The 13,824-nt window shown below is 41.6% G+C and overlaps 1 long non-coding RNA gene across 1 annotated transcript in view; it reads right to left on the minus strand.

Annotated features, from left to right (window-relative positions):
* Positions 1 to 10,323: 10,323 nt before the first annotated feature.
* The window catches only part of LOC148057658 (uncharacterized), a 50,938-nt gene continuing 47,437 nt past the window's right edge, over positions 10,324 to 13,824 (minus strand). The window contains exon 9 of the long non-coding RNA XR_015708772.1: positions 10,324 to 10,454. This is a non-coding gene — a long non-coding RNA (uncharacterized LOC148057658). The remainder of the gene's footprint in view (positions 10,455 to 13,824) is intronic.

Raw genomic sequence — 13,824 nt, forward strand, 5'->3', positions numbered from 1 at the left:
GAGGGACCGCGCAGCCCGGGTACCCAGCTCCCGGAGGGCCGGGCTCGGCGGACAAAGGGCGCAGCCCCCCAGGGTAAATGGCGTGCGAGGGATGACAAATTCAAGGGCGGATAGTTTGAAATAAGTGTAACCGTTCCCTCGTGTTTGGTTTTTTTTTCTTTTTAAGTCGCACGGCGGCGAAGGACAATTGCAAGAGTAACAAATTAAGCGCTCAGTGAATCCGTCCCGGACAAGGCGGCAGTGGTCAAAGCGCTCGACGGGAGGTAGGAGGATGCTGAGCCCTGGACATGAACGAACCGCCCTCCCGGGAAGCAGCAGCCTCCTGGCGTTGCACCAAACTGACAAGACCTCGGGAAGCACACGGTACCGCCAGGTGATGACAGCAGAACTGGAAGCACGGCCTGGAGAGGAACGGGGAGAGGTTTCCCCCGGCAGCCGACGGCAACGCGCAGTACGCGGCTGGAGGCAGCGCCGTGCGCCTTCATATCTCAAGCAAACACCCAACTTCTTCATTTAAGTCTCTCTCTGAGATCATAAAAAATAGGATGCGATATCCTAAAAAGACTAATGACATTTCACAGGTAATGCAATTTAGAAAGAAACACTTCCATGTTTTCTTTTCCAACAATGTGCATTTTTGTAAACTGCTATAAATTGCAATTCAAAAGCCCTGATCTCGCCATCCCCAATCATTTTTTATACTGATCAAATGAATGCAGATACTCCCATTTGGGAGGGGCGACATGACATTTCACTTGGCAGTTCTAAACAGGTCACGGACCTTTCACAGACCCTAAGGCAGTGGGAGGGAGCTCTTTACGAAACCGTGTAACCAAATCAAACCAATGGTTACCCCTTTTCAATACCATTGGAATGGTTTGCACAATGCTATTCACATAGCAGCAGAGAAACTGAAAGGATGGTCATCCAATGGAAATTTCTTTTCTTTTGTTTAAACTTGCAGAGCTCAAAAAAACCCCCTAGAACACAATTACTTTTTGTATGACAAAAAGATAAACACTTCTACGTACAGCCGTGCGTGTATACCACGGCCCTCGGCGGGCCTAGATGTTTATACACATATAGGCACACATCTGTGTGTGGGGATGTACATTTATTGGAGATGTTGCTTTGTTTGAAACCATAGGCACAAAGACACAACATGGCTGCCCTGGAGATGACCTATTGCTTTCAAGTTGCTTGAACACATCAGAATTTCTATTGTTGAGGTTGATTAATTGAAACTGATAAGTTACCATGAATAAAGATTGTTTTTCTGTTTAATGTGGTGGGCCTGATTTGGTAAATGCTTCATTCATGTAGCCTTGCAGTGCAGCATATGGGCAAGATTCATTCAGTATCGCAAACATATACAATTTATTATGCTTGTATGGTCACAACCAAAAGGCCTTTCTATTTTAATGACAAAGTTTGAATGAAAAATTCCATTTAAAGAGTCACTAACATTAAATGCGGGTTTGTAATTTATTCCTGCTGCCGGCTGCTGGGGAGCCGAGCGCGCCGGAGGAGCGGAGACGCCGCGGGCCGGAGCGGCCGCGCCTCGCAGGCCTCGGCCCTCCCACCCGCGGCCTGGACGCTCCGCGCCGCCGCCCCCGCGTGTCACACGCCGCTGATAAGCTTATCGTCGTCGTGCCCCGCCGCGACCCCGCCGGCGCGGCTCCCGCCTCCCCCGGCCGGCGCTGGACGGGGCGGACGAGGCCGACGGCGACCGACGGCCCCGGTCCCCACGCCTTCTCTGCGGGCAAAACCGCCCGCGGGCCCACGGACGCCTCTGCCCGAGGCCGGAGGTGTCAAGCACGGCGTGGCCCCCCCGCCCTGCCCGCGCCGCCGGTGGGGTCCCTCCCCGAGGGCCCCGGCGCCCGCCCGGCGCCCCGGCGCCCCCGCCTTAGCTGAGCCCCGCCTGGGCTCGGGCGGCCAGGCCACGGCACGCCACGCGTGGGCGGCCGGGGGGGCTCCCCGGGGGCCCTCCCGCAGCCCCACGGAGCGCACCCCGGCCGCGGGTGGCGGCAGGGAGGGAGGCCCGGCGGGGTGCCCGCGGGCCGGGTGTCCTCTCCTGCCCTGGATGCCACCGCGGGGGCCGTGGCACCCAAGGGGTGTGGGAGAAGCTAAAGGCTTCGTCTTCGGTATGCAGGCTCACACGGGGGCTTGTGCTGACGCTCAGGAGTGAAGGTAAGCGCCGCTGCGGCCAAGGGGATTTCTGCCTCAACATTTTAAACCCTAACCCTTCGCCTCTCCTTGGGTAATCACTGTTTTAAAAGTAGTCAATACAGACGACTCTCAAACATGACCTCACTTCTGCTTAAAAAGTCATTCTCTGCATCCTCCACTCTCAAGTAAAGCGGCTCAAAACAACAACAAAGCCGCGCCCAACGGGGAGAAAAGATCAAACTTGAAATGAAGACGTGATGAAGACCTGTCAGGAACTACTGTGTGGGGCGAATCACTACACTTCAGTCCGCGTGTAGGGGGGTTGATCCCGTTCCTGCCTACTCGAGGGGATTTGTAAAACAACATTGAACAAAATCAGCGTATTTGACACGCAAAGTAGAGCTTATGCACCATCACAAATAAGTAATTAAGCATGGGGTTGAAATTTATGAAAAATCCCTTGAAAGAGCCCTTTCAAGCATTTTTTTTTTAAATATGACCTCTTAACCTCTTCTTCCTCGATTGACAGAGTAATTTGAAACAGAAACAATGTAATCTATCAAAATAAGTTGTGTTACTTCTGTAAATCAGATATTTATGTTTGAGCTTTCTCTTACTGACAAGCTGTAAAGGCTCACTGTTATTCCAAGGTTTTATCTCTGATATTCTTGTCTTTTCTGCTCATTAAGAGTCTGTCTACAGATTACAAAGTCAATAGATGCAAACACCGGACTGTGAGAAAACTCTCCCTGAGTACATAAAAATCAACAGCAGTGGATGCTATACAATGGAGAGCATAGATGTTTGTAGGTGTTCAGTTTTATCATCTTTAAACAAGAAAGAGAGTAAATATTGTGGCAAAACTTCACCTTCCAGTGTTGCACACTTCCTTTTGCCATTCCTAAAGGTGGATCTCTATGCATCATCATTTCTGAGCGGCAGATTTAGCGAAGAGTTTAAGTGAAATATAGTCTGTAAGCGTTCTGAGTTTTCTACACATAACTACAGTGCTAATTATCCGTCCACCTACCATACGGCAGAGCTGGACGGGATGGCTTTACAGCTACTTTTATGGATTATCCTGTAAAGGGATGATGGAACCCAGTGGAGCTCTTTCACGTCATTAAAAGACGGCCCTGAACAGGTTCCTTCAGTTGTTGAGAAGTGCCTCTAGGCGCAGATTTTCAGTATTGCCCGCCCCAATGCATCCAAGTTATTATATGCATATTTTGCTAATGCTGCAATGTGTACATTCCCAATATTCCTCTGCGCTCACACGTTAAAGAGGGACTGAAGTTAAAAACCTTCAGCTCCAGCCCAGCCCCCAGGGGAGGACACAGTCCGCGCTCCGCTGGATGGATGTCGCCGAGATTTTAAAAATCGAATATTAATTTCAATAATACTACTTCAAATATCTGCAAGCAGTATTTTGGACCGTCTTTAAAAACTGGCAAAAAGAAAAATAATGTCCAAAGCATTGCTGTGGACTCCAGCAGGTGTGCGATGGGGAATTACTGCCGAGGAACCTGGTCGCTGCACGGGTGCTGCCGCTGCCGGTGAGAGGCCCAGGCGCTGGTGGCCACGGCGGCCGGGCGCTCGCTCGCCCGCCTTGAAGAGTCGGGCACAGCCAAGAAGCAGCAAGCAAGGTACGGGCTCGGAAGGAGCATTTGGGCGATCCTGTCACGTGCTTACAAACCATGCCTGTTTATCGGGGACTGTTACAAGGAAAAGACAGCTCAAGTCACGAAATAAGCTCCCCCTGTCAAGACCTCGGGCAGCCGCGGGGGCGGCCCGCAGGCGGGAGGCCGGCCCCGGTCGGAGCCCTCTCCCCTGCCCTGCATTTGGGACCCAGAGCCGGAGCGGCCGCCGAGGCGAGGCGGGCAGCGGCCTGCCGGAGGGAGCGGGCGGGGGGCCCGGCCGCGGCTCCCCGGGCTTGAGCCCAGACCCGACCCGGCCGAGGGGCCGGCGGCTGCGGCCGGGCCGGCGCTGCCGCCCGCGGCGGGGCGCGGAGGGAGGCGGGCGCGGTGCCGGACGGCGCGGACGGGACGGGCGGCGGCCGCGGGCAGGGGCCTGGAAACGGGGCTGAGCGTGGGCTGAAGTTCACGGGTGTCTCCTTCCCTGCGAAGAATCGGTGCTCATTGACACGTTTGGAGCAATCGTTTCCAGAGAAAATGCCCAGACCTCTCTAACCCGTGCTTTTAACGAGCCGCATAGGTACACTGTACATTTACACTAGCTCATCGTTTCCTTGTTGCCCAATACACACGCTAAAAGAGCAATTCGGCTTCAGCCGTAAGTGGAATCAACACGTCCTCCCTTTTCCCCGGCAGCAGGGCAGACTTGGCATCTTCCCTGCTGCGCCAGTGCCCGTGTGGAGGGCAGGGAGGTGGGTAACTTCAGGACAGTCTGTGTAACTGTCTATGCCCGGTGCTTTACAGCCAACACCCCCTTTAATTCTCCTGAATGAACGCTCCCTGGCTATACTGTGTATTATCGTCACGCACTATCCGCTCGGGTGTATGGTGCTTTTTCTCTCCATGCACAATACCAAACAATCGCTTCCCTGAAACAGTCTCCTCCACAGCAGAGCTGTACATGGGCCGTACTTACAACTTACACTTGTAACTACTTTACAAAAGTGGTGAAGAAGAATTGAAAAGTTTCTGTTTGAAAAAGCAAAGGATATAGGAAAGGTGAAGGCAGGTGCATGAGCTGGAACCTGTCTGGGATAAAGAGGTTTAATACTTCTCCTAAGCATTTATAAAATATTTTGTTTTGCGGGAGGTTAAACCAGAAGACGATTTTCTCTTTTACCTTTAAAAAGGTTTAACATTAGACATCACAGATTTTACACAAAAATATATTTGCATGGAAATAAAGATTCTATATTGAAGATAGTAAAGTGACAATTACTTGTACTATAAATTCTTTATTAAACTTGTATATGTATATCATACATTCCTAAGCCCCTGTTTTTTCACATCTTTGCTTAAGTAATTATTTATTTCATTAAATGTCAGCAAACTTATTCACAGAAAAAAACTATGCATTAAAGCATTGTGTCATTTTCTTGTTTCAAGAGCAATTTCCCAAGCTGAAAAAGTTCCAAACAATGAGCTCACCTGCGATTTACTGCAATTAATTCTACCTCAGTATGCACAATTCACTGGATTTACCCCTGGGTATGTGGATGCAGCCAAGAGATGATTTCACTGGTGCTTTGACATGGAGCACCGAAACGGTTCTCACTGCCATACTGTTTGCCAGTGTCATCAAAATGATGCATTTCACCATTTCACAAAAGAAATTCACAGTCATTTCTCTAAGTGAAAATTCATGAACTGTTGTCAATAATCTTTGCATAAGTTGACAGCTTGCAATAAAATCGGTCAAGGATGTTTTAAATAGGAATCATATACCTGAAGCATTTCTTTATGTTTTCACCAGTTATGAGGGCTTCAGTATCTTGAAAAGAAATTCTGGCTTGTTATTCTTGAGATAAAGCTGATATTTTAAAAATCAGTTACATCTGGATCATATAGACATTTCTTTCTTGAACTGGGGTAGCAGTGTTCCAAGTGTATTTCCTTGGAAAGCTCGAACGTACTATTTTCAGTTTGGAACTTACCGGGGTTTTTCTCCCTGAACATCTGATCAGATGATTTGAAGCAAATCAAGCAAATTCGTTCTATTATTGGAAGAGTAAATCCTTGCCCAGTTTTGGACAGATTATATACTGTGTTTAATAGTTTAAAAATCTTATTTCAATAACCTCTATTTTCTGACTGGTACTTATTTATTGCTGTTGTTCGTTAAGATAGGCTGTCTCTCCATTAATGTAGGTATACAAACCCAAGAACTCAAGATTGGGAATGTAGGGAAGCCCTTTGCTCATCCTCGGCTCACACTTATCGTAAGCTTTGGGAAAGAACATTCTGCTTGTTTTTTTTTTTTAATTTTTTTTTGGAAAAGTCTTCAGAGGACTGAGAAGGTGAGGTAGGAGGACACGTTGGACCACAAGGACCTGCATACACACATGAAAGAAATTAATCTGAAGACAAACATTTACTGATAACTTTCTTCTTTTGATGTGTGCTTATATATACATTCATATGGTTTGCGACTCCAAGCAGTGCACCTCCTAAAACTCCATATGCCCAGAGAAAGATCATGCAGGCAATATTGAATAAGGACTCTGGGACTGTCCTCCCATATGCAGCATCATGTATCAATACTTCAGCAATAACACAGGTGGAAATGAGACATTCTTCAAAGAAGCCACTTACACCATTTGAGTTCTATCCATACATCCTATGACAGCTGAATGTTCAAAATCTTCACAGAAAGCCTGTGGCAATAAACCCATGAGAGAGGAAAGGTAAAGCATTTTGCAAGTGTATCTTGCAATTAAAGCTAGGTAGGTCAATATTCAAAATTGGGAAGAGGTGAGAGAGAGTTTTTTTTTCTTCCTTAAAAATTGTTCGTTTTCTTAGTACCTTTTGTGTTTTGTTCATTCCACCAGCAGCAGTATCCATGACAAGAGAGGGTGTAGGGGTACAAAACAGAAAATCCATATGGCCAAATAGACTGAACGCCTTCTAATAATTCACTCGGGCATAGAAGCATGGATGAGGTTGGTTACTACAGAATATTCAACACAGAGTTTATCAGTTGTCAAGAAGAGACTTCGCAGGGCAGACGAGTCATTGAAAATATCAAGGATTCCTTCAGAATATCCCATATCCTCATTGAGGGGAACTTGTAGGGCAGATATCACCCAGTGGTATGGGTCTGTCAGTGGAATGACCATTATATAGCACTGGTAATTAGAACAATTATTTCTGTATAGTTTCAATTATGCATGCAGACATTACACTCTACAATCTAATCAACTATTCATGAGAAAGATATCAAGCTCTATGCAGTGGACAAAATATCACTATATGTTGGAGGAGTCTTCTGTTGAGTCACAGTTTTCAATATACTCCTTCGCATAACTGAACTGATGAATTTATTCTAACTATTTTTCAATCATTTTTAAGTATCTGTGTTAGGATTGCTTTAAAGGAAATAAATCAAGAACTTTGTTTCTAATAATTTGCTCTAGTTCAGGAAATACTTTCCTTTCAGTAAAATTGATCATGCAGTGAATATTCTTGTTTGGCTAACTAATGCCTTTTTTTTTTTTCTTTCAAAAGTGCTGAAAACAAAACAGTACAACATCAAAGAAAACCAGACCCTGGTGCGGCATGTAGAAACTCAAAGTTTCTCAGACCTTAGAAGCATTTTCCAGTGAAAGAATTCAGGTTACAGGAACATTTCCCACTACTACTTAGTGACAAATCGGTTGCTTCTTTAAACTAAGAAATCAGAGCAAGGCATACTAACATCTTATGTTCTAGACTGCTATGACACCAGCGGCAGGTCCTATGAACCCCAGCTGGTCACCTTGTCTACTCTGACAAGTTCCAAAAGTAACCTGAACTCTAAACTTTGAACCTTGGTACATATGAGGTCTAAAATAGCTTAGAGCAGGCATTTACAAATATAATGCTATAAATAGCTTCATATAATTCAACATTACCAGAACAGGATGAGCAGACAAGCTGGTCTTGTTAAGGAAATAATCGCTGAAGTATTTCAGAAATAGGAATATTCTCAATCACACGATTTTCTTTTGTGCTCCACATTGCCCCACTGAAGCTAGCAACAATTCTTTCAAACCACAAGCAAAACCCAATAACCGTGTTGCTGAAAGTATGGTTTCTTTCTACTTCAACAGTCACAATTCAGCTGATAACCTTTCAGTATCTCAAAAAAAAAAATCTACATTTTTTTCTTCATTCAGCCAATATTCAGTAAGAGTGATAGGTTTGAGGAATTAAAACAAGTCCATATTACTATTCTGTAAGCTGAAATGTGCTTCAGGCTTGTTAAAAGAAAATGGAGATTTTCCCTCAGTTCTTGGACATGTTGAAATGCAATTGCGTTTATGTTTTGCTGTGCTTTGTTTGAAGCCCCATAGCTTCCCTCTTTCTCTGAGACTTTGGTAAGCAACAGACTGTGAAGACTGCTAAATAACATTTGGCCCCTAGATATGGAATGGAGTCATAGAGTGCACTTGGAAAACTAGAGAATCACAGGCTCTGTCATGCCTGGTTTTCCTCTGTTCATCATCTGTGAAAAACTCAGGTGGAAATTACTGTGGTAATGGTGGTAGAAAGACGGTAACGGTCAGTCAAGAAACTCTCCAGGTTAGTCTTAAAAGACTAGCAGCTTGCTGTACGTATTAGAGGTTGAAGAAAGGAGAAAAGGAAGTTAAGACAGTTCAGAAGTCCTTTCACATAGATGAACTTTTTTTTTTTTTTTTTTTTGAGAGAAAAAATGATACAACATTTGGCTTAAATTCCCAGAAACATGGGCAATTACCAAGAAATGCTAGTCACGGTGCCTAGTTGGACAAATTCCTGCTTGGTAGGTATCTGCAAGGCTTATGCTTTTGTTACACAGTGTTTGTAGAGTAAAGGAAACTAGTGTGAAACCTCCAGTCACTGAGAAACCTCCAGTCACTGACGCAATCAGACTTTTATCTGCATATCAAGAACAGAAGCCACCTCATTTGCAAGGAGTCATAAACACTCAAACATCCCAAATGTCCCTACTTACCTAGTCAAAATAAAATGTTTTCTTAGAGGCTGCCGCCAAGCCTTCTGATCCTGTGTCTTGAATAACAGAATTGTGTCTCTGAGACAACCATCATTTAACTTAAAATTTGGAAACAAAGAACTCTTTTCCCTGCTCACCAACAACTCCTTTGCTTGAATTCTGGGTCAGATAAAATAGGCACCGACAGCATGAATGCCATCAAATGTAACAGATCCAAGTCCTTTTGAATGTAACCATCTCTGTTCTCTTTAATTTCCTTTCTTTCTTGGCCTTCTGCATGGGGAAAAATTTTACAGAGACTGACACTGAAATCATGGTCCAAAACCATACAGAGCTAACTTAGCTCTTTGTTCATAGCCTCAGCAAACCGCTGACTAGAAGAAGGAAGAAGAAGATGGTTAATCAGAAAGATAAAGTACTGTGACGTACAATGTATTATCTCTTTCTTCATGGTTGCCGTTATCACTATTATTTATCAATCACAGCACAGCCAATGCTAGCTGAAAAACAGCAAAGATGACTGAATGTTTCCAGGACCAAGACTGCCCCAGGGTCTGAGCCTGTCAGAACAAACCCTATATCCATGCTACCTCTAACTCATTCCAAAATAAATGTGGCTTTTACATACAGAATCAGAAAAAGGACTGGAGAAGAGCAACAGAAAGAGAACACAAGGAGCAGAGCAATGCCCAAGGTAAAAGCTGACATTGGTTAAAGTATATAGCAAAACCAAAGAGAAATGTTTACGTGATATTTGTGCATTTAGAGATACACATGTAGAAAAGGTAGCAAGTCTCTAAATTTATAAAGCCAGTGAGAAATACACATGCGAACGATTACTTACAACAAAACATTTGAGTGCATACTTGGTTTTAGCCATAAGAATAGACACTGGACTAAAAGAGTGCTATCTGATATTAAGCAGCTATTTTTAAACATCTTGCTGGAGAAGGAATCATAAGGCTTGAGTCAAGAAACTGTGACATTGTATGGTCAAAACAAAAACCTGTGAACTAGCATTCTAAGAGACGTAGTGAAAAGTTTTGTCCTTAATGGTTATTGTGTTTTTTATTTTTTTAATAGCAGAGATATTGAAAAGAAGAGAGATTAGTATTACAGTTTTGATGCATTATTGCTGAAGTATGATTTTGATACCTACCCAACAGCAAAGAAAATTACAGGTTAAAAAATTTCTCATAATGTTCTTCAAATGCACAGTTTCATGATGATGTTATTAGAATTTAGTATTGAAATGGAATTAAATTAATCTGTAATTTCTCATGGAAAGAGATGACAACACATCAAACCCTTATAAAATCTTACATGAAAGAGAGATCTGGAGAAACACGATCATGTTCAACTACATGAAAAGCAGTTAGAAAGAAATACTTAAATTGCAGAATAGGTTACTATGCATCACAAATTTCAGACTCACCATCTTCAAACACTGTCCATTTTTGTTGCATTTGAAAGTCTGAGAAATTAATCGTTGCTTCTTCCTGCTCTTCCGTAGACTGGGAATATATTGGGCGCTAGAGGAGAAATATTTTCTTATCAAGGTTGATTAGCAGGTATTGGCTGACTAAATAACTAGAAAGCCAAGTTACCATTAAGTTCATCTGAAATCCAGGAAAAAGAAATAAAAATGAAACGCTTCTTAAAACAAAGAAACACTAAACCACTATAAAATACAGAAATGAGACTTATATAAACAGTTCTCATGCTTAGCTTAGTAATGAGTGCTTGAAGAAACCCCTGAAAGATGTTTCAGCTACTAGCATTTAAGCCAAACCTAATATGTCCTTAATTCTTGAGAGACTATTTTAAGGCCTGGCTCAATTTTAATTAAAATAAGCATAAATATTTCCACTGAGTTTTGAGAACTGGAATTCTTTCATACATGCCTTTTTTTGCAGGATAGAACATGAGGAATTTAATATTTGCATATTTACAGATATATGTATTTATATATTTCTGACAAATATATACAGACAAGTTTGTATTTCTGTTTGTATCTGTATCTATATCTACATGTATTTCTGACCAGCAATTTGTTATGACATGAATAAGGCACATTTCTATCATCTTGCTTAAGAAAGTAGTTTTATTCAGTTCAATAATTTAAAGAAGGTCATGTAATCATGGGTACAGTGAATTTGACTGCTGTTAGAAACAGACACACTAGTATACTATGTAGACTATAAATACCCATAATTTTAAGCACTTAAGCATCTAATATTCCTTTTAAATAATTTCACTTTTTTTAAAGAATTATTAAGATATTTTCGTATTCTCTCCTGAGAGAAGCATCTGAAAGTCAATTCATCCTTTGCTATTTGCAGGGACTTGTTTAGAGAATTGAAAAGAGATACTTTAGGATCTCTAATCTTAGGATTAACTGAAAATTGTTCTTTGTTGACTTTATGTGAATTGATGGTCAAAATGGAAAGCTCATTATTTTTGCGACCTTGGTATCTTTTCTGTAATTACTTATAGCAACCTGAACAATATCTTATTTTTCAATAGTCTTTACTTAAATGATTTTTTTTTTCCACTTGAATATCTTCTAGCACTATGTTGGCCCCTGGATCCCTGTCATTTTCTGTCATAAATAATTGTATCATATAGGCCTTTATGTTCACATTACATTAGATATCAGAATTTCAAACAATAATCCCAGCTGAGTGACATGTATTTCTCATAAAGACTCTTCTTGTGCTTGCAAACTGGGTATAGAATTATCCACCCCCTGAAGTAATCTGATAATCTACCCACTGAGGTTGAGGTATTAGGCTTAAAAGGTAGCAAGACAAATTAAACTCTTACCAGTTAGGCAACTGGTGGTGCTCCTAACTTTAGAAACCCATTCACTTCTCATGTAAGTAATTTTGGTCTTCCCATTTATCTTAGTACTGGATGAACCAGCCTTACTTCGGCCTAGGTAACCACTGAGACTTCAGTTCATATGCAGATGGTTACAATTGCAGCCACATAATTTTTTTTTTTTTTTATATTGCAGCTGGTCTTAATGCTGAAGCTGGCACGCTTTTCACAAATACTTGTTATTGCATGCATTTGAAAACAAAAACCTCAGAAAATTTGCATATGTTAAATATTTAAAAAAATAAACAATAATATAAATTGCATGTAAATAATCATAATTCATTAAGAAACATGCCCATTGAAACAATCTTCCATTATGTAAATGATAAATGTTGACTCTTGGATATATAAAAGTCTTACCCTATGCTTCACAAAATTGTCAAAATGTTATGATTATTAAGTACAGAACATACTTAAACATTTATGTTTAGGAAAAAAAAAGTTAGATATTAAAGCTGAAGGCAAATATAACCCAGCTCTGAATCCCTTCATCTCTCCTGTATCATTTTCAACGTTAACAGGACAAGCCATTTGTAAGTAACATGCTAATCATATACTAAACACATTTCAAGAAAGTATAGCTTAAGACATATTAGCTCATAAGTGAGAAATCAACATTAATAAAAGATTTTAAAAAGGATGTAACACTTTGTGGACTCGAACTGAATATGGAATTGCCATCACTGTATAATCATTCTTAAATCAGGGGATTAGGTTTTAACTTTTGTACATCTTTTACAGTGAGAGTTCAATATATTTGCAACTAAATTTGATAGCGACTTTAATCCGGAAAAAAAATCACTGGAAGGTACTATTTTATTGCAGCTCTGTGTTTGAATATTCATTATGCTAGTGATGGTAAACTCAAAATGTTTTTGTTTTGACAAGTTCCACCCTTGTTCATTCTCCCTGAAATTCTTACCATGCTGTCAGAACAGCATGAAAGGGGACAAAACACATACAACTCTGTATGAAGGAAATAAAAGTAATCCTTCTGTTTAAGACTAACTGCCATGCAATAAATGAATTTAAAACATTTACACCCCCCAATTCTGTTCTGCCAAAATACTTTTCTTAAATTCCTCCAAACACGGTGTATTGTATGTCTAAGTTTCAAGAACACAACCTGACGTGACTTAGAGACAACATGAAGTTGTATTAACAGGTCTATCCAAAGGGGGGGTTGACTGAAGACCTTTCTGAAATCTAGAGGATTTAAATTAAATCCCACAGGCCTCTGAGTTACTATGGAGCCTCCTGCCCTGATACAGGGAGTAAGCACTCTGTGCTAGTCCTGCACCTACACTAGAATATGTCTTCTATTTAACTTCCCTGGAAAAAAGAAGGACCAAAACTTCACTCTCGCCTGCTGTACCCGCTTGCATACGAGGGGGATAGGTGGCTTTTTAGCAGCAGCTCTCCTTGCTGTGTTAAGACGCACAATGTGAGTAGCCCACAGAGCGAGTAATATGCCAAACCTTATAGTTCCTCATCTCTCTACCTTCTACCAGGTGGATACAAGGGGCAACCTACAGTACAGGTCTGAATTCACAAACTGCCCGAAAAAGTTATCATTATGGTTCATTCATATACTGCAGACGGATGTTATGTTTACCTAGTGGTGTCTGCCAGCCAAGGCACAATTTATGTGTTATTTGTGCACACAAATTATGTATGCAAGATTGTACTGCATGCAGCTGAGCATATCCAACTTTGACAATCTGCCTCCGTTGGACTTACTGTTTCATAATTTTCACTATCAAATCTGTTTGACTTTATGGTATAAGCTGGCTTCTATGTCTTGCTGTATTAGAAATATTTCTTTTGATAGAAATGAAGCATTAAATAAAATAAACTAGTTGCCTTGTCTTTACTTACTGTCTCACTGAGAGATGTACATTTAAGTGGTAGCAACTGGCATTGCAGGGTTTGTCCAATAAACATCTCATTCTTAATCGCATTCAGACCGAAAAGATTTTTACATTAAATTAACCTAAATTAGCCTGTTGTCATTCTTAAGAATTACAATACATAATTAATAACATACTGAAATTGAATTTCCAAAATATCAAAATAACTATAGGGAAGCAGACATTGGATTGATGT

This window comes from Nipponia nippon, unplaced genomic scaffold, assembly GCF_047370975.1.
Source record: "Nipponia nippon isolate SJK-2023a ecotype South Korea unplaced genomic scaffold, ASM4737097v1 scaffold_1, whole genome shotgun sequence".
Taxonomy (NCBI): Eukaryota; Metazoa; Chordata; class Aves; order Pelecaniformes; family Threskiornithidae; genus Nipponia; species Nipponia nippon.